General features: G+C 41.2%; 1 protein-coding gene across 2 annotated transcripts in view; it reads left to right on the top strand.

The window, feature by feature from the left end:
• GLI3 (GLI family zinc finger 3) overlaps positions 1 to 24,231 on the top strand; it is a 274,513-nt gene that overhangs the window by 215,104 nt on the left and 35,178 nt on the right. The gene's annotated exons all lie outside the window — the stretch shown is intronic.

The raw sequence follows: 24,231 nt of genomic DNA, 5'->3' as shown, positions 1-24,231 counted from the left end.
TACATGTGCCTAGAGCAGCTCTTGCTGGCACCATGCATCCCCTTGTTTATCAGGAAAAGTATGAGCTGACAGTACTAGGCCAGCCATTCTCTCAACAACTGCTTACCAGAAGCGGGCCTGGGAGCAGTCTTCATGCTGTCTGCTGGCCCAGCTCGGTGGTGGGCACACTGCCAACAGTTTTTTTATACTAGATCCTCCAGGGCTGGTCATTCTCATTGGGAGGGGAGGCAAGGAAACAGAAAAGCATAGTGAACATAGGAAGCAAGACATAGTGAAGCCAGAGTAGTGTTGTTGAGATTTTAGGGGCTCAGAAGAGGGAGAAGTGCGTGAGTGGAATCCAAGAAGGCTTCTGGGGAACAGGTGGGAAATATGGTTAAGGTCAAAGCAAAGCATGGGGGTTAGTTTTTGAGGCATGATGATGATGGTGATGATGGTAATGGTGATGGTGGTGGTGATGATGATGACGGTGATGATGGTGATGACAGTGGTGATGGTGATGATAATGATTGTGATATTGGTGATGGTGGTGATGATGATGGTGATGGTGATAATGGTGATAGTGGTGGTGGTAGTGATGACAATGATGGTGGTGGTGATGATGATGGTGATGGTGGTGGTGATGGTGATGACAATGATGGTGGTGATTATGGTGATGGTGGTGGTGATGGTGATGACAATGATGGTGGTGATGGTGGTGATGATGGTGATTATGATGATGGGGATGGTGATGTTGATGGTGATGGTGATGATGATGGTGATAGTGGTGGTGATGGTGGTGGTGGTGATGACAATGATGGTGGTGGTGATGATGGTGATTATGATGGGGATGGTGATGTTGATGGTGATGGTGATGATGATGGTGATGGTGGTGATAATGGTGATGATCATGATGATGATGATGATAATGACAGTGATGGTTTTGTAAAAAGAAATAGCACCTGCTCTGGAAGAAACTTGGCTTCCCACGGTTCTGCAACAATAGTGCAATGTAAGTTTCAAAGCTGACAGAGCTGAGTTCAAGGCCTACTCTCCACCTTAGACATGTCACATTTCCTCTCTGTGAAATAATGGTAATATTTCCTTCATAAAACAGGGGGTGTAGCTAAAAAATTATACTCAATGAAATGTTACTTATTGTCCTTATAAAAGTGAAAAGTGTAAAGATATTTACCAGCTGCCAAGTTCATGCATGTTGCCTATAAAAACAAGGCTTAGGTTGGTATTCAGGCAGTGTTTGGGTTGGCATGTCACCGCAGAATTGGTAATTGCATAAAGATGCTGACTAGACCCCCGCTTCATGAAGCCCTAAGAGAGAAGGACTGGAGAGATCCCTGGGTCCACCCCTGTGTTCCAGGTCCCTCCTCACACTCATGTGTGCTGTGCTGAGAATCAGAGCCTGATCCTGTTATGTATTCTGTTGTGCTGACATCCTTCTGAAAGGTCTCCTTGGGGATCACTCTAAACCAAGGCTTTTCAGTCTGGGCATACTGGGGCAGAGAAATCTTTGTTGCAGGGGCTGTCCTGTGCATTGTAGGACTATTAGCAGCATTGATGATCTGCCCAATGGATGCCAGGAGAGCCCTCCCCATTGCGACAGTCAAGAATGTCTCCAGACATTTTTAGATATCCCCCCAGGGGGCAAAATTGCCTCCAGTTCTACCGCATATCTTTCCTCTTATAGGGTGGAAAAAAATGAAAAAAAAGTATATTTGTGATTAAAGATACATTTTCTCTTGGTTAAATGTACTTTAGAATGCTCAGATTTAAAAAGAAAAGATGATCTCATTAAATAGTCTATAGTAAGAGGCTGTTTATATGTGTGCGGTGTGTTTATGTGCACGCATGGGTATGCAGTACATGCTTATGTGTGCATACATGTGTGTTAATTGGCAGAGCTTAATTTTAAAACAACATTTGCTAAGGATAGTGCTCAGCAAGGCCTATTACCAGCCAGACCCTTGGTCTTGGTGGAAAAATTCCATCACTACGGGTTTGTTTGTTTTTCTGTTTTTTTGTTTTTGTTTTTTTTGCAGACCAAGGGAAGTCATTCAGACTTCAGCCTCTGAGATGGCCAGCAGGGCTGAAGATCAAACTTCTGCTTTGATATAAAACAGAGCTCCAGGAACAGAAAGCAATTTTCTATGCAAGGACTTTTTGAAGATTCAGGGACATTTAGGCTTTTCTGAGATTAGCTAAATACTGCTATACGTGATTTTTTTTTTTTTTTTAATTTCTAGAACAATTAATGCTGGCATGAGAACAGAACTGTAAGTGGCATATCCTGAAAACACCTATACAGGCTGAAGCCTTAAGCTTAAGCCCCGCCACCGCACCCTATCCCCCGCCACTGAATTACCAGTAAACCTAGCATTAATCAATGAGCAGGCTGTGGAGAGAGCATCAGGTGGTATGTTGAAGATTTAGCTTTTATTCCTATATCGGCCAAAAATTGTTCTGACTTTGAGTAAAGTCACTCTACAACTTCAGTTTTTTAATTTGTTTTATGTCTGTGAGGATAGAATGAGATCATATCACGGAAGTGCTCTTGTAAATGCTACAGCATTATTCCAACATGAGGAAGAATGGACTCCAGGAGAAGTAGTACTAGTAAACCTAATTAACTGAAGAATGTGGAGATTAAGGAGACTTTTCATCACAATAAAAAAGGAGTGTAGAGGTATGTCATTGATTCCGTTGTCTCCTCTCACTTGTATAGGCTGTTTCTTACCTGCTACTACCGCGTATCATCACCACCTGGTGGCCACTAAACAAATTGCAGGCAGAGTGTTGGAAGGGAAAAGCTGACCTATAGACGGGGTTGGGCTGGTGAGGGGAATGAAACCTGACATACAGATCTTTTGTGTCTGTTCCTTTGAGCAAGGGGAACATACAGGGCAGGCTGTTGTGAGGGTTAAAGATGTACAGGCACCACAGTGGGGAAACAGATGAGGTGAAGGTACAGAAGAAAGGATAAGAGAAAGGTCTTGTGGAGATACATTTGAACATGGTTTTTGAAGAACAGGTAGACTTGAATAGGGAAAGACCACTGCAGGGAGATGTTGGGGCTTCTGTGTTGAAAAGACAGCAGGAAGAAGTTGATGGATACAGAAATTATAGGAGAAATCTATCTATGATAGCTAATATAGTAAAAGGCTGTCATTTCTAACACTTCTTTGGGTTAGAGATATAATTACAAAGGGATTCACTCTAAGCTTTTGGGTTGAAGAGTGGTAAATAATGCAGCTGTGGTAGAACCAAAGTGTTTTGGGAGGCAGAGGATAGTGGGAAGTAAGACTAAAGAGCAGAGGGTCACCATTTCCTGGCTAGGAATCTGATTTACTAGGAGTGTGACTTATATTCCAGATGGAGTAAGAAGAATCAAATGTTTCTCCTGAGAGGAATGGCTTGAGTCAGCATGAGCTTTAGAAAGATGGGGGCTGAGCTTTGCAAAGCCCCGGAAGCTGTAAGAACCACATATTGAAGCGGGCAGGGGTAGAGTAGGGACCCGAAGTGAGATTCCACAGTGGAAATTATTTTTAAAAACTCGCCTGACCACTGCACTGTATACCTGAACCTGAAGCTGAATAGTATTGAATGTCAACTATAATATATGGGATATGGAGTACAGCATAGGGAATAGAGTCAGTGGAACTATAATATCTATGTACAATGTCAGAGGATTAGTAGATTGGGGGAGGGGTTTTATAACTTTGTGAGGGGTATAAATGTCTCATTATTACATTGTTTTGTACACCTGAAACTAATTTAAAAAAACAACCAAGCAACCAATCTTGGGATGTTAGTTTGGAGACGGTTCATAATTACAGTTTTCACAGCTAATGTGGATGTTGTAGATGTTCCCGAGAGCAGTCAGAACATTCCAGGTGGCTGACTGTGCATGTGGGAGGTGGTTTTGCCCACCGGAGCCCCTGTCTCTGGTGTCGGTTGCCCAGGCTCCTTACCGCAGGTCCTAAGATTCTATTGTCCCTTTCCAGCGGAGTGATCAGGCTTGTTGGGAGAATGACCTCTGATGACTTAGGAAGATGCCTGCTGCAGTGCTGGTCAAGTTTCTAAGGCCCAGTTAGAGACAGTTCTATTGTGATTCTTACCGTTTTTTGTTTGTTTGCTTGTTTGTTTGTTTTGGTTTTTTGGTGTGCCTTATTTTCTAGTTATGAACGCATAATCTCCAGTTCTGGAAATGTCTTCCCAGTCAGGGAACTGCGCAGCCAGCCGTGTGCTGTGACCATCCCAGGACTGCGTCGGCCAGGTGGCCCCTTTGCCTGCCGGGCCCAGTCTTGTGCCCTCTGCACTGCCAATGCCATCGGCGCGGACACTGTGCTTCCTTGGGTACTGCCGCTCTATCTCAGCACACGTGATATGTCCCAGGGAGCGGAAAGCCCTGTCCGGGACAGGTGAGAGCCTGCTTCATGAAGAGCGGGTCTTTCTGGTGGCTGTTCCTGAAGGAAGCAGAAGCCCCCGTACCGCCCTCCCCTGTGTCGCTCGGGGAGAGGTGGCCCATCCCGCGCCCCACCCCCCCAAGATAAAGCAGTCAAACCGCGGCGGAGCACCGCGCTCCCGGGTTTTGCCGTGCTCCGCGGAGATAAACTTCACTGCAGCCTCAGTACTGAGCGTTTGGCTCCTGGCAGCAGCATTAGTGGCTAAAATGCAGATTCCCCCCCCCCCCCCCATCAAGAGGGGATTATTCGTGTTATCAGTCTAGAGCATCTTATTTCAAGATGAAAAGCCTTTGCAGAATTACAGATGCCAGCATTTGTACAAAGCTTTTTGGCGATTGACAACTCAAAGAGAAAGTATGATTTATTAGCCTATAATGGCTAACCCTGAGCGACGGTCTAGGTCCTACTGATTTGTGAAATTGCTTAATGTGAACTGCCTCTTTACGCTCGTCAAGCCCCAGGTTACTCAAATAAATGAAGAGTCTATGTTATGTGATATGTTATGGGAGAGGGAAAAAGAAAAGGGGGTGGGGAAGGAGAAAGGTGGTTTCTCAAATCCATCTTGGTGGTGCCTTTTACAGTAGTTTGGCTGATAAGCCCGTGGAGGAAAGATTAATAACAAGGCTTGTCGCTATCAGTACCTGCTTGTCGATTCTCTGTAACAGGGCCGTCTGTTCAGCATGGAAATTATTGATTAAATAAAAATTGCTATTAGATTGTGATGTGATCCATAATCACAAACAATGGTGGACATTCCTCTTTTAGATCCCTGGCCATGCATCACGTTGTTTCTTTTTTTCCCATGGCTATAATTTATATTGCGCTGACACTTGAGCTCTTTAGGTTTATCCTTTTTGCCTGGAGGCGGGAAAGCTCGGGCATGAGAGTTCAGACTGGCCAAAGTGGGGCAGGGGGATAAAAGGAATGTTCCGGTCAGGTGTCTGGCCAGTTCATTCATTGGATTGCAGCAGGATAGTGTTCTTTGTTTTCTTAACTTTTCCTTTTTTATAAAAAAGTATGGTAAAATGCATATAACATAAAATTTACAATTTTATTTTTTCCATCTTTATTGAGGTATAATTGATGAATAAAATTGTATACATTTAAAGTGTACAATGTGATGATTTGATTACACCTTGTGAAATAATTACCATCATCACGATAATTAACACAGCCACCCCTTTTTGGTGTGTGTGATGAGAACACTTAAGATCTACTCTCTAAGAAAATTTCAACTATGTAGTACAACATTATTAGCTATAGTCAGTATGCTGTCCACAGATCCTCAGAACTTACTCGACTTATCACTGTAAGTGTGTACTCTTTGACCAACATTACTCTGTTTCCCCCATCCCTTGCCCCTGGCAACCATCACTGTACCCTCTGTTTCTATGAGTTCAACATTTTTTCTCTCTCTCTCTTTTTTTTTTTAAGATTCCACATATATGTGAAACCATACAGTATTTGTTTTCTCTGCCTGACTTTTCTCATTTAGCATAATGCCCTCCTGGTTCATCCATGTTGTCACAAATGGCAGTATTTCCTTCTTTTTTATGGCTGAATAATATTCCATCATCTCTATCTCTTACATTGTCTTTATCCATTCATCTGTTGATGAACACTTAGGTGGTTTCCATATCTTAGCTATTATGAATAATGCCGCAGTGAACATGGGTGTGCAGATATCTCTTCGAGATACTAATTTCATTTCCTCCAGATGAATAACCAGCAGTGGAATTGCTGGGTCATTTGGTAGGTCTATTTTTAATTTTTAGGGAAACCTCCATATTGTTTTCCATAGTGGCCGCACCAATTTACATTCCCACTTACAGTGCACAAGGGTTCCCTTTCTCCACATCCTTGCCAACATTTAGTATCTCTTTTTGATAATAGTCATTCTAAGTGGTGGGAGGTGGTATCTTATTGTGGTTTTGATTTGCATTTCCCTGATGATTAGTGACGTTGAGCACCATTTCATGGACCTGTTGGCCACTTGCATATCTTTTTTGAAAAATGGTCTATTCAGATCTTTTGCCCATTTTTAAATCAGATTATTATTGTTATTGTTGTTATTATTGTTATTTTGCTATTAACTTGTATGAGTTCCTTATATATTTTGGATATTAACCCCTTATCAGATAATGTGATTTGTAAATATCTTCTCCCATTCTGTAGATTGCCTGTTTATTTTGCTGATGGCTTCCTTCACTGGGCAGAAGGCTTTTTAGTTTGATGTCGTCCCACTTGTTTATTTTTGCTTTTATTGGCTTTGCTTTTTGTGTCATATCCAAAAAAAATATTGCCAAGACCAATGTCAGGAAGCTTTTTTGCTATGTTTAGTTTGAGGAGTTTTACAATTTTAGATCTTTAATTCATTCTAAGTTAATATTTTCTATTTATGTGGAAAGTGCCATTGGAAATTTGGCAGGGATTGTTTTGAATCTGTAGGTCACTTTTAGTAATATTGATATTTTAATCATATTAATTTTTCCAATCCAAGAACATGGGCTTTGTTTCCATTTATTTGTGTCTTCATTTTTTCTTTTTTCGTCAATATCTTGCAGTTTTCAGTCTACAGGTTTAACCTTCTTGGTTAAATTTAACCTTCTTGGTTAAATTTATTCCTAGATATTTTATTGTTTTTGAGGCTATTGTAAATCAGATTGCTTTTTTGGTTCCTCTTTCAGATAGTTCATTGTTAGTGTGTAGAAACACAACTGATTTTTGCATGTTGATTTTGTTGACTTTCCTGAATTTGTTTATCAATTCTAATAGTATTTTGGTGGAGTCTTTAGGATTTTCTATATCCTAATCATGTCATCTGCAAGCAGAGATAATTTTCCTTCTTCTGTTTTAATTTGGATGCCTTTTATTTCTCTTTCTTGCCTAACACTCTGGCTAGGAATTCCAGGACTATATGGAATAGAAGTGGCAAGAGTGAGCATGCTCATTTGGCCATTTTAAAGTGTGTGCAAGGCAGTGCCATGCGGCATCTTCGCAGTTTGTTTACCGTCACCACTGTCTACTCCCAGAACAGTTTCATCACTCACTCTAAAAGGAGACTACGCTTTAGCAGTCACTTCTCTATTTTCCTCCTCTACAGCCCCTGAAAACCACTAAGCTGATTTCTGTTTTTTATGGAGTTTTTCATATAAATGGACTCATACTAATATTATAAAAGACCTTTTGTGTCTAGATTTTTCACTGAGCACAGTGTATTCAAGGTTCATTCATGTTGTAGGCTGTGTCAGTGCTTCATTCCTTTTTATGAACAAATATGTGCCACGTTTTGTATATTCCTTTATCTGTTGATGGGCAGGCATTTGATTATTTCCACCTGTTGGCTAGTATGTTGTTGTGAACTTTCGTGGAGCCAGTTTTTGTTTGAGAATACTTACTTTCAGTTCTTTTGGGTATGTTTCTAGGAGTGGCATTTCTGGGTCATATGGTAATTCTACTTATTTGAGAAACTGCCAAACTTATGGCAAGTTTTAATCTGTGTTCTACGGGTTCTGCCATCTCTGGTAGTCTTATCTCTAACCACATTACCTCTCAGAAGTGCTTGCCCTTCGCCTCCCCTGGCGCCACCTGGCCACTGGGCTGCAGCTCAGGCTGGCTCTCTGGGTGCTTCACCTGTGGGTGACTGGCAGCACTCAGCAAGTCGTCTAGATGTCCACTGTTCCCACTTCCCCCCAAGTGGGGTAGGACTGTTGGGACAAATGCACTGACTGAACGTTCAAAGCACTTGGTCAGGTACACTTAGGCAAGTCAAATAGACGGGTAGGTTGACCACAGTTTGTTTCTGAGGGGGATTCAGAGGGACGGGGATGCAGTTCAGTAGGATGGACATAATGCTTCTTACAGTATCAAGTTGTGCATGTTCGTTGTGATCACTTCTAATTGTTGAATCTCAAAAGTGACCTAACACACTACCTGCCTTATTTTAAAGCCAAGTACAATGAGGTCTAGAGAACTTATTCAAGGCCACTATACTCATCAGTGAGTGGCTTTGTTACTTATTAATCGATTCACTTATACACAAATCATCTTGCTTTATGTGGCTTGGTGCATATAATAAAAGTTTGGCCTTTAGGCTTTCTTAGCTATTAAAGTTGTGCATTCTACCATCCCCCTCTTCACCCACCTCACCCATCCCCTAACACATACAGTCTCTGTCTGTCTGTCTTTTTACCCAGTTAATTCTTACAAGGAAAGCTGCGTCGGGTTTGCGTTTTCCCCACACATTTTCTGCAAGCTAAATACCGCTGAAAGTAAATGTAACTCTTCACACAAACTTCAGACCCCTTCATTCAAACAGGCAAGAGTCAGACGCTTGTCTAGGACTCAGGCTAAAGCTCATGTACCCATACAGAATGCATATTTGTCTTTTGCTTTAGAGTATGTGTAGTATTGATTATATTAAACTTATGGTGGAAACAATACGGGGAGAAGGCAGAAATTTTGGAACTTGAAATTCCACGCTCTGGGTCCCACTCCCACCCCCCATCCCTGCTGTTATTTTCTAGTCTCAGTTGAAACTGGAGCCGTTCAGATGGAGAGAGGCAGAAAGAGGCTTGTCCCTGGTGGGCACAGTGGGACAGCCCCTTGTGCCTGACACAGGCAGTGTCACTGCAGAGGCACAGCTCCGACCAGACACCCAGGCTTCCTGATGCGCTTGGTGAAGAGTGTGAGACCATGGGGGTGCTACTGCAAGAGAGGGGAGGGTCACTAACAAAAGCCCTTCTGACTGAGAAATCACAACTTACCTAAGGAAGCACCAAGTACGAAAAATACAGGTTCCAAGGGAACTCTTGGATAAAGTGAGTTTTTAAATCATACGTACTGAAGGTGGAAAGAAAACACATAGTGGCGGTAAGAGACAGGTGTGACACACTTTACATGATCCCCACCCAGTGCACTGGCAGTGAGCGTGCAGATGACCCCAGAAGGGCTGCTGTGGGAGCTGGGAAAGAGGGGGCACGTGCCCTAGAACTCATGGGTTAGAGGTGACACGTGGCAAGGAAAGGAGAGTAGCTCACTTTCTTGTTCGCGCTTCTCTTTTGTGCTTATTTGAATGAACATTCACTTGGGCCATGGCACTGAGTACAGCAGTGAGTCGGACGGCCCTGCCCTCCGTGGCTTTGCATTCAGTACAGGGGGACAGCAGGCAGAGGAACCAGTGCCTGTCAACTGAGTGGGAATGAAGACACCAAAGGGAATCAGAGGCCGCGAGTGGCAACTTATCTCCAGCAGACAGGCTTCTCCCATCCCTGAAGGCTGGGGCTCCTCACAGATGTAAGCTGGAGCAGTAGCAGAAGTTTCTGAGCAATCACAAACAGTGAGTGAGGGGCTGGGAGCCAGGAGATGGTAAATGTTATCCTGCACTTACTTTCAAAGGCGGCGGGAAAATGGATTCCGAAAATTAGCAGGTGGAGAATGCTGAGTCAGTTCGAGAGGAAATTATATTTTTATTTTTAAAACTTTGTTGTCTTATTATATGATGAATAGTAACCCCTGGGATCCTCTGGCCTCACCTAGAAGCACGTCATGCTGGACCAGGCTGATGTTGCCTTTGAAATGTTATTAGACTGGTCGGTCAGGAAAATGCCATAAATATGTGTTGGGACTTTAGCAAAACATTTAATAAGCAACTTTGGCCACGGCAGAAAGTGATGGTTGTGTGAAATAGCCATTAGGAGATGTAGTCATTGGATGGATGATAAGGGATGGCTGGACATCAGTCAAGGGAGCTGTTTCTAGAAGCAGGAGCTAGGCTTGGCCCCAGGCCCTGTTTGCTTAACAATTTGATGTTTGTTTGTTTCCTGGACAAAGTCCCGGAGTAGTGTAATTATCATCCAAGTTGTTTATGAGGAATTTTCAGATCCAGTTAATAACTGAATCAGGGTCTTCAAAGATCTTGAAAAATCAAAACACTGAAATACCTCCAGGGAGATTAAAAATTCTGATAATAACTTAATTAAATATCAGTCCACTTTTACTCGGCACTGAGGTTTCACACCAAAACTAGCTAATGGGATTCTCAACTACAGAAACAGAAGGACACTATGGTAGAATCATACTGTTTCTGGAAAATAACACTCAGCGCAGAATTCCACATTCTAAAGATACGCTGATCGTCAGCATTGGATAAAGCAGAAACTGATCCAAAAATGTCTTGTAAAGAGTGGTTAATAGAACCAGGAAAGAGAGATTTGGGGGTTTCTGGTGAGCAGAGAGGGCTGGGGACATGATAACTGACTTCAAATATTTGTCGCTGGCTCCGCTGCCACGTGGAAGGTGGATCTGACTTGTTCTCAGTGTCAAGTCATAGTTCCAGTGCACAGAAACCATGGGGAGGCAGATTTCAGACTTGATAAAAGGAAAACTGATTTGACAGTGAAAAACGGCTAAAATGCTACCCTAGGAAGGAGAGAGTCCCTGAACTGGAATGTTAGGTATTTAAATTGGATACCAGTGGGTGTGTGGAGTACTAGAGGTAATTCAGAGTTGGAGCTGGGACTAGGTGGACTCTTAGTCCCTCCCTTGCAAATTTGAGAGCAATTCTTCTATACCATACATGTTTCTTAAAGCCAGGTATGTGCTGTGTGCAGAGCAGGAACAGATGGACATTTGTTCTTAACTAAGAATAATTAATGAAATCATCTGTTTTACAATGTTTCTAATAGTCTAATTAGTCCAAGCTTTTTCTTTTCTTATTTAAAAAATTATTATAAAACATGTCAGTAACTAGTAAAATGAATTACACTGGCATACCATTTGAAAAGTGAACCCCTCTGAATTCCTCAGATAATAAACGCAGGATAAGAATTTGGGTGCTGTGAGGCCAGAGAGTTTCCAGGTATGCCAGAGCTACCTCTAATCCAGAAACTTGTTAGATTTTTGTTTTTTTCTCTCATTTTTTTTTTTTTTTGGTGTGACTCATCCTACTGTGGTTATTATGTATGAAAATTTCCCTTAGAATTTTCTTTAGAAATTCTGAGTACTTTTAGAAGACATATATTATTTTCTGAGATAATTTCAGATAAAAGTGTTAGTGCTAACCTGATTGAGAGGTAAATTGATAAAATACTTTTTTGAGTACTAGAAAAGGAAATTTTCCTTAAAAAATACCTCAGTTCTCTCTGGGTTTAGACTGTGGCAGTATGCCTGAAGTCTTTCCAGTTTGAAGGATATAAAACAGCCTGGTTGTTCAGTGTTTCCATTGCTGTTTTTCCTTCAGACTGCAGTCCTTATCAGAGGGGTCCCAGTCCGTTCTTGTGTTTATTTCAAGCACATAAGAGATTAAATAATAAACTTTTAACTTTGCTGCTCTTCCTCAGCCTCTCTCTTATGTAACAATAGATGGCTCTTGTTGGGTTCTCCTTTTCTCCTTTCTTCTTGGCGTTTTTTCTTCCTTCCTTCCTTCCTTCCTTCCTTCCTTCCTTCCTTCCTTCCTTCCTTCCTTTCTCTCTGTCTTTCTCTCTGTCTCTCTCTCTCTCTCTCTCTCTCTCTCTCTCTCTCTCTCTCTCTCTCTTTCTTTCTTTCGTTTTTTAATTTCCTTCCTTAGCCTCATTATGTTGATAATTCATTTCAGTCTCTTCCCAGTGTTTTGAGCTAAGACATCTGTTGTAATGTTGCTCATTCCTTAATAGCTGACTGGTCCTTCATTTTTCTCTCTTGTGACTCATGAGATAAGATGACCTCTCCTTTGAGGGAATGTTGTGTGTAAGTGCGGCTGAGCTCAGGACCCTGTTGACTGGCCACACATGGCACTAGTGGCACGTATGTGCCCTGAGAAGCGACCTGATGGCATTGCTGTTTCCACCCTCCGTGTGCTTTTATTCTCAGACATTCCTGAAACATGTTAAAAAATTGAGATGAATAAAGAGAACCAAATAAAAATGAACCTTTTTACCTTACGCACTAAGCAAGTACTTTAGGAAATGCACTTACCGTCCATTGTTTCCTTGGCGTTCCCCTTCGCGACCTGTGAAGTGTCAGTAATGTCTTCCCCAAGGAACTTGGGGGCTTTCTGCTTGGTCTACATGAACACATGGATGGATATTTCTTTTGGGATAGTGCATTCCGAACTTGGGAATAAACCTAACTGATCCTAGTCACTAATCCTGGAGGTCTAGTCTCTATTGGGGCATTTTAGGCCCGTCCTCTAATATCTGCAAGATTACAAATGGCTCACATACTATTTAAGTATTTAGAAGCTATAATTTAAGCTAACAAACTGTTAAATAAGATATTTTATACTTGACCTTGTCTAAATACCTTTTTAACACCTCGGAAGGCCAGGTTTAATAGGGAATTCTCAGTATTCTGTACCTGATGGAATGTAGCCGCCCGGGATCCGCCGAGGGACGGTTGTCTCCCAGCCCACTCCCTTCTCTCACTCTGGCTCTGGAAAACCTGGAGACACTGGCCTGCATGTCCAGGCCCCATCCTAACCCCCACCTCCATCAGCAAGACCTTGGCCTGAGACACAGATACTAGGGATGATGGCATGGGTTCTTCAATAGGAACCCCGAGAAAAGTCCTGTCCACACACTGGACTCTGGCCCGGAGTCCGCTTGGCCAGGGAATTCCAGAACTCCAAGATCTAGACTGTGGTGCAGACTCTGGGCTCTGGGTCTCTCCGACTCCGGAGGGCGGGGAGGGAGTGCATGGGTAAAAGACCTGGGAACAAGACCCTCTGAAGCGCCGGGACTGAGCGTGATCTGCAGGCCAGCTGCCAGTGACAGACTGTCACTGTATGCAATGAGATGAGAAGGCTGTGCCAAATGTAAATCAAAGCACCTCCTCCTTCAACAAGAAAATCTTGCTTCAAGAAAATATTATGTCAACTAAACTGAACTGTGTGCTTAGTTAGTTTACCGTCGGGACACTTTTTCTCATCAGGAACCAGTGTTTTGCCTGCCGCTCCTAGAAACACTGGGCCAGGCATGGCCATTCTTAGCTGAGTCGATGACAACTGCTCAGTGACCTTGGCTCCTGCTGGCCGCTCGGGTGCTTTCTGGGGTAAGGATCTGTGATATATCCTGTCTTTTCATCTCACTGAATGCCTCCATCTTCCCTTCTTTCCCTCCTATAACTCTGTACAAAGGTGGCACTTTTTCCTGCCCTTGTCCAGCCTTCCCTGGGCCATGTGCTCACTGGCAGTGAGACCAGGTATCATGGCAGTGGGCCTGAGGGCCCACTGGCATCAGTCACAGCCCATCCTTAACCGCCCCCTGGAGCTGCTGGGGGACTTGGAAAGCTGCGTTTCTAATAAGCTCCAGGATAATTTCTGTGCTTGCAGAAAGCTGAGGGCCCCTGCCCTCTATGCTCCCTAAAGCAAGGTGCCCATCAGACGGTGCCTGGGGTCTGCAGAACCTCGTCCCCGGCTGTGTGCCTTAGCGCCCCCATCCCTTTCACATTTTCTTACGTGCAGGGGAGTCTGCATTCCAGTGTGGAATATGTTCCCTGTGTAATTTGCTAAACTCATTTTGTTCTCTTTCGGGGGTGACACATTCGAATGAGATACAAATGGTAAAACAACTATGGTTTGCCCTTGAACAACAGAATGGGTGCTTAGTAGTGCAGAATCCCCTGTAGTAGAAAATCTGTGTGTAACTTCTGACTCCCCCAAAACTTAACTACCCTTGGTATCCGTGGGGGACTGGCTCTAGGACTCCCCCCCAGGTACGAAAGTCCAAGGATTCTTAAGTCCCCTACGTGAAATGGAGTGGAACAATGTGTACAGTCAGCCCTCTGTATCCACCTACTCCCCACCACAGACAGAAAACAGTACAGGTGTTTGATGAAAAAAATCTGCCTGTGAGTGGACCCGCACAGTTCAAACCTGGGTTGTTCAAGTGTAGATTCTTAGGGGTAGAAGTATGCATGTGGTTTGGCTCTGTCATCATTTCCACGTGGAGGCCATGCTGAAGTGATCTGAGTTATCTACCCGTCCCCCCAAAACTGCCTACTCCCCCACCCTTCCCCTCTTCCTCTGTTCTTCCCACCACCTGGAGCTTCAGCTGACTTTGGACTAAAGACACTAGAGAGGAGGAAAAGAAGAAAGAGAAATTGAACAGGCGGCTGGGGATGTGTATAATAAATGTCTTTACCCCCCACCCCCACACCCCCACTCCCGCTCTCCCTCGCAGGGGTTGGTTAGGTTGTGGCAGAGCCATGGTGGAAGATGTCTGAGTGACAGAAGGAGGCCGAGGTGGTGAGCAGTGCGCTTTCTCCGGGGCAGCTTCCCCTGGGATGACTTCCTGTCCCTGTATGTGACAGAAATAAGCAGGGCAATGCAGGCACACGACGGCGCCCCCTAAGGGCGTGTTAATACAGTGAATAATCGCAGAGGACAATGAGGCCTGAGGTCTCCAGCACTTCATTTAGCTTTCGAAGCTCCTTAGCTTCACTCTTCATTCCATCACACTCAGGATTTTCTCAGACCTGTAATTTGGCTCTTGGAATTAAGTGCTTTGTCTGTTCTCATAAAATGCTATAGAGCTGTCGGACCCCTGTAGATACACATAAACTGAAAGAGTCAGCTGGCTCCAACATCCTGAAAGTTTATTTCCAAATTTTTTAATGGCAGTGCAGTGTAAAATTTAAGAGTGGTTTGGGGAGGGTAATTAAACATATGCAATTAATGTAGTGTATAATGGTTCTTCCTATTAATTTTCATAGCCCAAATACTGTCTTCGGGCCATATCCTTTCTAGCTCCATGGGCCTCTTCGCTGTCACTCAGACAGCAAGGCCCAGCCTACCATGAGATCTTTGTGCTTGCAATTCCCACTGCTCTGATCAATCTTCTCATAGAATCCACGGATCTTCCTCCAGCTGTCTGCCCAAATTTTCACCCTATCTGAGATTCTCACTGTGTCTAAGAGGCTTCCTGCCTGTAGAAAATGATACATATGTCCCTTCTGTCACTCCCTTTATCCTGCTTTTTAATTTTTTACACATCTCACAATCTAAAACACTAGTTTTTTGTTGTTTTTTCTTTCATTGTGTTCTTTGCCTTCCATCAGAAAGCTATGAGCACCATGAAATCGAAAACTTTGTTCATTGCTGTACTCCCAGGACCAAGCCTGGCCTGGCATAGAGTAGGTATTCTGTACATGTTGTTGAATGAATGAATGAATAGATGTTGACTTTCCTTAACACAGTGGCTAGAAAAGTGTGTGTGTATGTTTGAATTCAGGGTAAAAGAATACTTTTTAACCAGTGAAGCACTTTGTTATGTATCTATTCATCCCTCTATCCATCCATCCATTCTTGAAATAGACTCCAAAGTTCTAAAATATGATGACTATTACATTGATATACAGAAGAGACCCCTTAAAGGAAAGACTGCGTTCGCTCAAGTACGTATAAATGGGGGAAAGTAGTGAGGATTACTAAAGCAACACAGAAATAGTGAAGTTTAAATAACTATCTAAAAAGAAAAATTATCCATAATGCCTTCACAATCAAAAAACCAAAGGCAACTTTTATCCAGGTTTTTACAGATTTTTCTCTCTTCTTAATGTATTTTTTTAAATGGAGAATATACTGAATCTATTGGTATGCAATTTTATATTTTCTATTCTGTTTTCATCATATGGATGCACAATAATCACCTCATAATTGTTGTTTGATATTTATGGTTTTTCCCAACCTTGTTTCACTATCAGAAATAAACATCTTTGTGTAAAATTCTTTGTCCCTAATTTGGGTTGTTCCCTTCCGGTACAATCTTTAAAACAAAGGAACTGAGTTAAAAAGATTAGGAGGATTTTGACTAAATTCAAAAGAATATTCTGCTGGATTTTACCTAGAATTTTCTTAAAATCTTAAATCGAAAGGAATCTATATCCTTTAAAAATTCAGTTTTCCCATGTAGTTAAGGGAGTATACTTTTTATTTCTGAGCTTTCTAATTTGATGTTTCTCTTCTTACGACTACCTCACATTTCTTTACTTGCTCATTCCTAAATATGAAATTTTTTTCCCGATAGTTTTTCCCTGTTTGGTTATTGCTTCTAATAGAAAAGATACTGGTGTGTGTGTGGGTGTGTGGGTGTGTGTGTGTGTGTGTGTGTGTGTGTGTGTGTGTGTAGTCAGCCTCTTAAATATTCGTGATGTTCCAAATGGTTCTGTATTTCATCTTAGGTTATCTAATAATACACTCCTATCATCTGCAAGTAATAATAATTTTATCTTCCTTCTAATAGATACGTATTTTATTTCTGTCTAACTGCATTGGATAGATTTCTTGGAATAGTGTTAGATAATTATTTTGGTGCCATAACCCCTCTTTTGTACCTGGTTTTAATGGGAATGTCTCACGTGTTCAACCTTAATATAATCTGCTCATTTAAGATGGATAATATTTTCTCATATGAATGAAGTTTCTTTCTTTCTATTCTAAATTTCTAAGACTGTCATCTCAAATGATTGTTAGTTGTTTGTTAACTTTTTATCACCTAAAGATATTGCCATATGGTATGATATATATTTTTTGTCACTCTGGAATGTGCCAGGTGAGTTATTCTTTTGATGTGTTACTGGATTTAGTTTGTTCTGTTTTACTTATAATTTCCATATTTTTATGACAGAGATTTCCATCTGTGTTTTGTGCTGTTTTGGTTTCAGAGTTATGCTGGATTTTTTTTTTTTAATGTTCTAAGTTATTTCCATTATTTCTGTCTCTAAAGTGCCTCCCATAGCAGAATAATCTGCTGTTCTTTGAATGTATGAAATAACATTTCCCGTAAAATTGTTTGGGTCTAGAGCCTTTTGAGAATAAAATTCGCTAATAAGTGTTTTTAAAAGTCTACTTATAATTTGGGGCATATTTGGGTTTTCTACTTTTCGATTTAATTTTAGTTATTTTCTTTTTCCAGAAAGTCACCCATTTCATTTAGACTTTCAACTTTAGTGTTAACAAGCTGTGATTATTTAAACTCATAAATACCCGTTGTGTGCTTAATTATATCACATTTATTTATTTATTTAGGTTATTTTTATTTTCCCCCCATTTCCTTGGATATATCAGTGATTTCTGTTTTCATTTTTATTTTTCCCTCAAAAATACATTTCTGGAATTCATTCTTAATTCTATGTTTAAATTTTACTTTGTGTCTGTTTGTTTTTTAAAAAATTTTTCTCGCATGCTTTTCTTGGGCTGACTTTTATTTCCTTCTCATAACTTCTGGAATGATGTTTATTTTATTTTTTGTTTTAAAATAATAAATGCACTTAAGGATGTTAACATTCACTTCAATTCACTTTGGCTTTATCTCATAAATTTTGACAGTATTGATATCTCAAAATGGTCTGTAGTTTATTCAGTAGATAATAAGTCGCTTTTCATCAACAAATATTTTTGGGCTGCTGTTAATAAGCCAGCCACTGTTCTAGGTTCTGGAGATACATCTATGAACAAAACAGTCAAAAATTCTTGTCCTCATGAAGCTTGCATTCCAGTAATAACATAGCCTCTAATACTAATAATAGCCCCGCTGAGATTTGTCTTTTTGCCACGTACTGTTCTAACAGCATGTGTTAACTCATTTAATCCATTCAATGACCTAATGAGACAGACATTATTATCCTTATTTTATAGATAAAGGACCCATGTCACAGAGTTTCTGTAGCTTGTCACTTGACCCATTGCCAATAAGTGGTAGCACCAAGCTGGTTTCTTAATAACTGCTAAAAAGGAAGCTGTGAGTTGTTGTGTCTCCTGGACATGGGATTTTTTTGTTTGTTAATTCATTTAAGCTTGTGTTATTATTTTATAATTGTGTCTAGTCAATAGAGATTTTATAATAGTGTGTGCAGTCTCTACTTTTAATATTTTATTGCAGCTATATGCATTCATTTTTCACATGTTCTGTTGACAAGTAAAAATAGTCTTGAGGCAATATTCATTCATTCAGCTTTTCTAATGATGCTCTTTCAAATCTTTTTATTTTTGCTTATTTCTTTTTTGTTTGTTTGTTCTGTTAGTATGGGAAAGAGCTTATTAGAAAATTCCACCATGAACTAGTGTAGCATCTACTTAATTCTTCACTTATTTTATCATAATCTGGTACTGGTGGGTTCAGTCTCATGTGGTTATGTTTCTAGCTATATTCCTTATCATTTTAACTGGTTTTACTTTATATATCGGAAACTCTGTTTTTTGACAAAGAAAGGTGTTGTTTCCTTTAATGATTATACTTATATCAAGAGAAAACAACTCCCTTTATACTATTTAAATCTTTTTGTCCTAAAGTCTAATTTGTTTAATATCCAGATTACTACCACTAATATATACACCCATTTATTTTTTTGACCATTCTCTATCATTTTATTTTCAATGACTCCCTTATAAAGTTTATAGTTGTATTTATCACCATCTGAGAGATTTTGTCTATAGTGTGTAGTAGGTTTGAGACATTTATTTTGAATGTGAATTTTTATATGCTTTTTAAATTATTCCCTTTATTTATAGGTGTGTGTTTACCGTATTTTCCTTACTTCTACCAAGTTCAATTGGAAAGTAAATATAGTGTTTTAAATATTAATGTGTTTGCCTATACATTTATTAAATACATAATTAAATGCATAATTTCTAATTACCAAAAAATAGATACCAAGAAAAACTCTGTACATTCACATTATTTTGCAGGACAAGTTATTTACCACTTAAAAAATTCTTTCCCTCCTCTGTCTTTTCTTCCTGGCTTTATCAATGTAATTAGAATTTACATACTCAATTATTATTACACCATGTAAGTCACCTTGCTTATTGTTTTATGTTTACTTTTGTAACAGTCTTTTCAGAGATGTTTAATACTTTGCTCTGTGTGCTCAGTTGATTCCAATGCTCTGTTGTCTCATGCAATGGCTTTTCTTGAAATATTTTCTTCATATTTTTCTCAGCAGGAAAAACTTTTTAAAAACTGTCTTTCTACATTAGTAACAATTTAAACGAGTCAAGTATTTGGGGGAGAAGATTTTATTTTCTCTTATACCCGTATAATTCAACATTTTCCAAAATACGTTCCACAGAATATTAGTTCTATGTGATATCGCTAGGTGCCCAGTGCAAACCTAGATTAAATAAAGTCAGTCATTTCTTTCTTTCTTTTTTTTTTTTTTTAAGGTTTTATTGGGGAAGGGGAACAGGACTTTATTGGGGAACAGTGTGTACTTCCAGGACTTTTTTCCAAGTCAAGTTGTTGTCCTTTCAATCTTAGTTGTGGAGGGTGCCGTTCAGCTTCATGTTGTTGTCCTTTCCGTCTTAGTTGTGGAGGGTGCAGCTCAGCTCCAGGTCCAGTTGTCGTTGCTAGTTGCAGGGGGCACAGCCCACCATCCCCTGAGGGAGTCGAACCGGCAACCTTGTGGTTGAGAGGACACGCTCCAACCAACTAAGCCATCCAGGAGCTCAGCGGCAGCTCAGCTCAAGGTGCCTTGTTCAATCTTAGTTGCAGGGGGCGCTGCCCACCATCCCTTGCGGGACTCGAGGAATCGAAATGGCAACCTTGTGGTTGAGAGCCCACTGGCCCATGTGGGGATCGAACCGGCAGCCTTCGGAGTTAGCAGCACAGTGCTCCAACCTCCTGAGCCACCGGGCCGGCCCAAGTCAGTCATTTCTTGCTGCAAGATTCATCCAAGCCTTGATATGCTAGCATGTCTTGTGGCCCTTCAATCGGAGAAAGTGTGAGCAGGCCTCACTTCCTATTTCTGATGAGTATGCAGCAAAATTGTGTTAACCCGAGTTTTCTTTTTTGATAACCTGTGTTTTCTTCATTGGAAGGCTACTTCTATATTTTGCTGCTTTTTTTTTTTCCCTTGAAATTTTTTAATGATGCCAAATATATCTAAGTCTTTTTCTTTACTAGTTTAGGCCTGGTTTATGCTAAGAACGTTTAATTTGCTATGATTCGATTTATCTCTACTTTCTTTACTTTTTTCTTTCAGAACATGTGTGTTCATGCTCTGCACCTTGATTTAACCTGGTTTGCTATCTCTGATTTCTGCCAGGCTCCCTGCTGCCTCACCGGAGATTTCGCTCTGCCAGCTCAGCTTCCTCCCCCTCAGCCTACTTGTCTCTTCACTTGAGTGCTTTTTTTATGCTCACTACATGTCTTCTTTTATCCTGTTTGGGAACAGCAAGCAGATATTTCTAGTTCTTTTCCTGATTGTTTTTCAGTTCATAATTTGCAAACTGTTTTTACTCTGACTCTTTAGCAGCCTTTCCTTTTTTCCTCAGCAACATAAAAATGTTCGTGGATCTCCTGTGATGGAGGATGTTTTTGGCAACTACACGTAAGGTGTGCTATGAACCCCTGTTGTGGTGCAGATTTCCCATCTGAACACACACAGTTTTTTAGTTATTTTTTCCAGTAGTTTTTTTTCCCACTGCTTTATTTTATATTACTTTTAGAGTTTTCAATTAGAATACATTTATGTAATTCTAAACAGCCAGAAGTTGAAAAAGGTACATATTGAAAAGCCTTCCCCTTTTCTTTCTTTCCCAATTCTCAGCTCCCTCTACAAGTAACACCTGTTCTTGATTTTTATATTTTCCTGCAATTCCACTATGGGTATGTAAGCAAACACAAATAGAAATTCTTATTCTCCTCCATACTCTCTCTCTAACAGTATAAACAGAGGAGTGGGCCTAGCTCAGCCCAAACCAGTTTCCATGTTGGCAAGCATTTTCTTCTGTGGGGCTCAGGAGGACTTTCCTTCCGCCTGTTGAGGTGAGAGACAGGTAGGCCTTCTCTAGGGGCACAGCATGTCGTGGGTCCAGTGCTGGTCAGCAGTGAGGCACAGCCAACAGGCACTCAGTGTACTGCCGACCCGCCTTCCCATTCTGTAGAGCTGGGTGACTCAGTGTGTCCTGGGATAGAATGGACAGTGATCACTCATTTAGAGATTTGTGTGGCATTTTAGTATTGTCACCAGTTTAGCATCCAAGTGTGATCAGTGGCTCTTCACATTGACAAGGTATAGACCAATTTGGGTGTTGTCAGACTTGGGGATGCTAATGTAGTAGGACCTGGGACCACACATTCGTCAGCAACAGATTGGGGGAGTTGGGATGGTGACTCACTGTAGAGAGTCTGAGAACCACTGCCTTACAGTACTTGGAGATACAAGGTCTTAAGAGTGTAAAGAAAGGAGTTAATGAGGTCAGGAAAAACCACTCTGGATGGCTTACGAGTGGTTGTCATTTGTGGGACAGGATATTTACCTGATTTTGTGTTCTGTGCAGCCCCAGTAACCCAGAGCCAATGGAATGCAGTAAAACTAATTAAAACCATTTTTTGCCTTTTCAGACAGTGATGAGTTCTGGGTCAGAAGATGTATCATAAGGGCCACATTACTTAATTCAAGATGCTGCTGCTTCAGTCAGTGACACGTCAGGCTATGGTCTGAGTTTGCAGTGCTGTCGTTGTTCTGATACAGTGATGGAAACAGGCGACTAGGTCATTTTCGTGTGTTTCACAAGTTAATTCAAATGATTCCATTTTTAAAATAGTTTTGCCATCTGAAGTTAGAATTTTATTGATAGTAACTTCCTGTCATGAAATTATGTGTAATGGAAAGTGAAGAAAATGGTACCCTACCCTCTTTCGGCAAGAAACTCCACTTGTCTGAATAATCTAATTTACATACTAAGTCAGATTCCAACTTTTTAAGAAACTGGATACTAAATGTAGAAAAGTTTGGATACACTTGAATAAGATTTAAATCCGTGTGCCCACCACACTCCACAGAGGCTGAAAAGCCACATGGGAGGAAATGCTGGAAAATAAATAGACACGGAGGTGGATTGGATGCAAAAAAATAATTTAACGCAGAAGAGAAAGAAACAAACTAATTCAAGTTTCAGTTCATATTCACCTTAAAGATTTACTTAACAAAAAAGTGATTTAACTGTTGATGTTCCAAGTTGATGGATAATTTGGTGAGTAATGGAGAAGTGAAAATATCCATAGCTTGAGCATTAAGTGGGCCCTGTCAGTGTAATTTGTATGGAGCCAGTATTGTATAACACCATTCACAGCCTCTGCCAGTGAAATTAAATACTCTTATAATTCATTATTTTATATTCTTGCTAAAAGTAATGCATTTTGTACTTCATAGTCTGATGAGAGGTGTTAAAAGTTAGAAATGGAATTTATTTTCGAGGCATTAAAGGAGGAAAAAATTACGTCACTGGTGGCTGTGGAACAGGCCCCTTAACGCTTTGTTACCGGTTTGCTGACCTAACCTACGGACTGCACAGTGAGGAGCTGTGGGTTGCAGCAGATCAGCGGCACCCTTTGAATGGTTTTTACAGGCTTTCTGGACACGTCAGATAAGAGGCAGTAAGAGAGCTATTTTTTAAAAAATATGTGTAAAGAAAACACCGTGTTTTCTGTCACACACTTGGAACTAGATAGAGCCTGCGGTGTGAACCCCTTAAAAGAAGGGTCATATATTGATTACTTCAGCCATCTCAGTTTACTTATGAAATAAATGAAGTCAGCTCTTGGCCCCTTTAAGTCTCTAATGACCACTTCCATCGTTTACCTCCTCCTTGAAAGCATTACCCTCGGATGACCTGGTCGAGCCAGCTTAATGACAACATCTGAAAGAAAAAGAATTCTCGATCCTTGCCTCTTGCCAAAAAAAGAGTCTGTGCAGCAAGCATACAGGGGATATCCTCTGCCCAGAGCACCATCCCTCTGAAGTATGGCAAGAAAAACATCAGACAGAGTTAGACTGAGGAAGCCTTCTTAGTGTATCGAGGTAGGTAGATGAACAGCCAACTCCAGCTCCAGTGAGATAGGAGGAAGCTGAGATGGCAGGATCGTGCTTTGGAGTCACGTTGGTCACCCAGCACCACTTCCTGAGCCCCTGCTGTGTGGACGTCACAGGGGAGGACTGTGGGCTCCAAGGGGAATGAGATACCCTCTCTGTACTTGGAGCTGTCTGGAGGGGGACTGTGCGTCAGCAAAACAAACCCATCCAGAATGCAGAGCAGGAGGTGCCATTCAAGGAGTTTCAACGTCGGGAGAGTCGGGCACACTTCACATCTAGCCAAGACAACACCAGCTCTGCTTCCTTCTCTTTTTCCCTTTCTTCTTCTCTCCCTCCCTTCCTCCCTCCTTCCCTCCCTCCTTTCTCTCTCTCTCTCTCTCTTTCTCTCTCTCTCTCTCTCTCTCTCTCTCTCTCTCTCTCTCTCTCTGTCTCTCAAGTTTCTGCTGCATCCTGCACTTTTTTCTCTTTTGCTCATCTAATCATACAAATGCTGAGAGCAGCAGTGGCTCTGATACTCTGATCTGGAATGATGGCTGGCTTTGCCAGGAATTGTCAGTAGCATTTTCTTTAATAAAATGCGCACACCAACAACTCCTTGGTCACAGGCAAACCTAGTGTAAAAATGTCAGCCTGCAGGGTTGGTAGTCCAGCCAATGCCTAGCAGCTTTTAAGGATGTTGAAAAATTCTTTCCATAAATAATATTAAAGGAGGGAAAAAAGTCACAGGCAAACCTAGTGTAAAAATGTCAGCCTGCAGGGTTGGTAGTCCAGACAATGCCTAGCAGCTTTTAAGGATGTTGAAAAATTCTTTCCATAAATAATATTAAAGGAGGGAAAAAAAGCTGAACTTATCAAAAATGTTTTTTTTTGTTTGTTTTGTTGTTTTTGTTTTGTTTTGTTTTTGTTTTTATCAACTTTCCAACCAGTAAGGCAGGATGCAATTATTTCCTGGGAGATGGCACCTTAGGCTTAGATTATATTG

This window comes from Rhinolophus ferrumequinum, chromosome 20, assembly GCF_004115265.2.
Source record: "Rhinolophus ferrumequinum isolate MPI-CBG mRhiFer1 chromosome 20, mRhiFer1_v1.p, whole genome shotgun sequence".
Taxonomy (NCBI): Eukaryota; Metazoa; Chordata; class Mammalia; order Chiroptera; family Rhinolophidae; genus Rhinolophus; species Rhinolophus ferrumequinum.
Note: the sequence above shows the minus strand (reverse complement) of the source record. Positions and strands in the feature narration are given on the sequence as shown.